Below are 4,649 nucleotides of genomic sequence, written 5' to 3'. Positions count from 1 at the left end.
CCCAGTTGCGCATGGCTGCCAGACTGGTGGGTAACGGCCAGCGGGGACCTGGCACAGCAAATCCTGGTGCTTGCTGACCCAGTGGAGGCAGTGCCAAACGCAGTTTGTGTAGAGTGTTGCTGAGGGTCAAGAGCTACCTTAGTTGTGAAGGAGTCTTGTAAACCATGAGCAGGAGCTGGTCTGTGTAGATGGCAGCCAGAGGGGACCCAGCACAGCTCTTGGCACTCATCAACCCAGAGGAGGTGGCAGCTGTGCTGAACACAGTTTGTGTGCAGTGCTGCTAAGGGGCTAGCTTGGTTGTACCAGGGTCTTGGAAATTGCAAGTGAGACCATGTCAGTAGCTCTCAGCAGCTACCTGTGCTGCACCATGGAGGGCCACCAGAGCGCGAGGCTGTGCTGGCTTCCTTGTGGTGTTGGCCAGTGCCGAGCCGTGCCACCAGGGGGAGCATGTAGGTGGCTCTTAGCAGCTGCCCCATACTGTGCCGGGGGGGCCACTGGAGCACCAGGCCGTGTCAGCATCCCTGCAGTATTCTGCAGCATAAAGCTGTGGCACCAGGGGGGACCATGTGGGTAGTTCGCAGCAGCTGCCCTGTGCTAATATGCTGTTCTGGGGCGCAGAGTTGGTGTGGTGAGAAGAGTAGCAGAGCCAGCCTGCTGGCATGGGGGTCCCTGGATCATAGGCAGGTTGTTTATTTGCTTCTGTTTTACAGGAAGAATGTAAGGCTTTTTTTACTGCCAGAAAGGTAGAGAACCTTCAAATATTTAAAAGACCCTTGTACCATGTGTCTTGGTCAATTTGTATGTGTCAAAAATAGGTTAGAAACTCTTGTAAAATAGTTAATAATTGTTAAGCATATACAGTTAAAAGGTTTGGTTATTATATTGTAAAAGGGGTTTAAAGGGTAGTTGTAAGAAATATAGTACTCAACTTACTGTAGTACACCTAAGTAAAGTAAACTGTAAGAGCCAAAGGAACTGTAAGAGCCAATCAGCTTCTTAACCTTCATGCAAATGAAGAATCCCAACCGAAACAAATCCAAAGGAACAAAAAACAGTATAAAAGGGAGCATCCAAGTCAGTGAGAGTGTGCTGCTTGACCCTGAACATCGGGAACATCCCTGCTCAAAAGGAAGACGATCCAGCGCCAGCACTGCACCATCCTCACTTGTTGTTGACTGGGTCTACTCTACCCACGGACCCCCTATGCCTTAGGCCTTATAAAAAAAGCTGAAATCACTTTACTACTGGGATTGTGTTCCCGTTTATGACAGCATGGAGCTTCTTTCTTCCAGCAGGACTTTTTTTCACCATTAAGCATGTTGCTGAGCTGAATCCAGTACAAAAGCAGTGAATATAGGACTGTTATTATCTTTTCATTTGAATGGTGATTAAACTGCATATCAAATAAAAGCATTTTGGACAGGCAGGAAGATTTTATATGTAGCTAGCAAATCATAAAAAGATAAATATTTACAGGTTGGGTTGTTTTGCTTTTTTTTTAATTTACAAGAGTTACAGACAAAAAAGACAGTTTAGTAAACTGCAAATCTAAATCTAAATCACACAGTATCTAGAAAGGTGACATGAAAAAGAACAAGCAGAAGTAACAAAAAAAGAAAACCAAAGGAAGTCAGAAATAAGGCACAACCTGTCCTCCTTTTCTGTTTACTACAGTATCTTAGAAGTACCTCAGAGTGTCTTCATTTTAACAGTCATGTAAGTAGAATACTGTGCCAAGAACAAATGTGAAGAACTATGGAAAACGGTCCTATCTGAACATAAAAATTTGAGTTGCTTTCATGACAAGTAAATCTGCATGCAATGTGTAAGGGAAGGGTATGTTTTGTATAGTCAAAAACAATTTAAAAATATTGTTAAATTGAAGGGACTGTTTTTATTTGTTTTGAATTACTCGGCTAAATATGGCATGTGTTAAAATACTGCAGACGTGTAATTAATTTTAGAGTTGTCAACTGCAAAGGAGGGAAGCATTTTGCATACTTAAAAAAGTAAAGTGTTGGAGAGTGCTGTTGTTACTAGTTTAGAAGCTTAGACTATGCATAAAATATGCTAGCTGGGGACTTAAAATTAATGAATTATTTGCTGTAAGTAGGCCAAATTGCATGAGCTTTCAAAAAGAAAAAGTATTCTTATTCCACATGCCAATTCTTAAGGACTTTTTCTTTGGCAGGGAAACCAAAGAAGTCTGACTGGTCTGACTTGGTTTTTTTTTTAACTCTGAAACTTAAAAAGAATACAACTTTCTATTCATAACATAAAAGATTAACTAAAACTGTTGATGGCAAAAAGCTTACCTCCTTGACCCAAATACAGGAGATCAATTATTATTTTTACTCAAATATTGCTATTCAGAGCTTTCCTTGAAAAGTTTTGTTATAGGCAAAAACTGATCCATCCAATTAAATTAAAAATAAAAATGAAATTTATTTGCCACTGATATACAGTCCTGACCATCAACAATCAAAAAGAAGCACCGACCCCGGGATCGGAGCGGGTGAACTATTGCGGGTGAACTGTGATCCGGCCTCTATCACACCGGATCCCCCTGCTCAACATCGAGGCCTGGCGGAGTTCAGTTTTTATACTCTTTTTCTTGCCCTCAGCGGAGTCCCTTTGTCCCTTCCTGGAGTTCTTAATATTCATGTTGTGTCTATTCTCTGTCTTGCACTGGACAAAGCCTCGTCTGGGAATTGATGTGTATCTGTCCCCAGTTCCCGGAATCCCGCATTCAGATGTATGTCCTTGATGGTCCTGTCTATCTCAGGTAGACATCTACATGGGCCATCATCACTGGGCGTTTTCTCATTCATGCCATCAGGAGTGCCCATCTCCTGTGCAGGCTATGTTTACTTCGTATGTTAATGATACATGTGCTCCTCAGCTGCGAGTTGTGGCTTTTGTCATCCTGTGTTGCAATCTCTCTCACTCCTTTGCTGCTGTGATCTTAAGAGTTAATTTTATATTACATTAATAATCTTACTTTTCCAGCACGAATTATGACCTTATTCATAACAGTTTCAATGACAATCATGACAGTAAAATTCTGAGCAAGTGTGAGCTAAGTACCTTAAGCAAAGGTCAAGCTCAAGCATGACTTACATTTTATGTAAAAAACACAGCTTGTCTGGTGTATATCACATCTACTCCATTAAAAAGCTTACTCTGTCTCAGATTCCTTTTCAGGCATACCAACTCAGGCCATGAAACTGCATGAAAATGATGATTTAAAGAACGATATATTTGAAGAACGGAATAATGGTTGATTTTCTTTTCCTTTTGTTGGGGGTTGGGTTTCTTTCTTTCTTTTTTACTTATAGATTTTTTTCCCCCGTAAATTGCTAGGAGACTAGCTACTGGGTACTTATGGATACTTATGGGTACTTAAGAAAGAAAAAAGACCGTGTATGAAGCCTGGAGAGGAATCGATCATCTGGCTACACTTCTTTTCTGGGGGAGTTTCTCTCCATGGGACATAGATACTACGACAATCGGAGGCAAGTAAAAAAGATGGCGTTGGATGAAGCTGGCTTTCTCACTCTTTGGCATCAGAGGAGGATGGCCAGGCTGTCGCTTACTGCACAGAGAATTCACTGGCACCACTGGAGCTCAACCCTGAGGGACCTATCACCACCTGCTCCTGTGCCCTGGGAAATCATGAACTTCACCTCTCCCTGGCCTGCTCAGAGCCAGGCCACCACTGCCCTGCCCCCACTGTTTCATCAGTACTGCTCTGGGTTCCTCCATGCTGTAGCCAGCACCGTCCCAGAGTTGCAGCTACCACCACAGAAGTTCTGATACCTTTTGTCCATCACGCCGATGATTTTTGTTCATTCCTGCTGGCTATGATGGTAACTGCACTAAAGGGGAAAGTGACGGTGGCTGAGAAGGCTTTTATTGGGTCCCTGCTTCTGTTTGTTGTTAACGTCATAGTTATTGTTGTTTTGTTTGACTTGTTATACATTCTAGTAAAGAACTGTTATTCCTACCCTCATATCTTTGCCTGAGAGCCTCTTAATTTGAAAATTATAATAATTTGTAGGGAGGGGGTTACATTCTCCATTCCAAGGAAGGCTCCTTGCTTCCCAAGCAGACACCTGTCTTTCAAACCAAGACACCTTTCAACTGCTTTGTTTGCCCTTTTAAATTTTTAAGTCCTTTCTATTATCACCTGTAGCACTGCAGCAAGTGTTCAGTTCTAAGCTGTTCATATTGCCAGCTTCTGGACTGCCTTCAGAAAACTTCCCACTGGTTTCATATAGAAATCACAAGCAGTGGAGATGACTAAGACTGTAAAAATCTTCTCTCATCTCCTTCTAGAGCAGAACCATGTCTTTGACCCACTCTCAACTAGACAACTTTCATCAGTCATGAGGGAGTCTCACATTCAGGAACTACGCAATGATAGCTGTAAAAGACAAAAAAATACACTGAAATTCTCTTTGGACTCCAGTGCAGAGCAATGAAGGAGCTTGAATTCACCTTCTTGGGAAGTATTAAAATGCACATTAACTTTAGGACAGGAGCTAAGCCATCCTAACTTTTGTCATGTTATCATCACTAACTGCTAAGCTGCAGTTACTGCAGAGTATCAGCAACATATTTTACAGGGTGGGCTGAGTAACATTTCA

This window comes from Passer montanus, unplaced genomic scaffold (genome assembly GCF_014805655.1).
Source record: "Passer montanus isolate IOZ18808 unplaced genomic scaffold, ASM1480565v1 scaffold235, whole genome shotgun sequence".
NCBI classification, from domain to species: domain Eukaryota; kingdom Metazoa; phylum Chordata; class Aves; order Passeriformes; family Passeridae; genus Passer; species Passer montanus.
Note: the sequence above shows the minus strand (reverse complement) of the source record.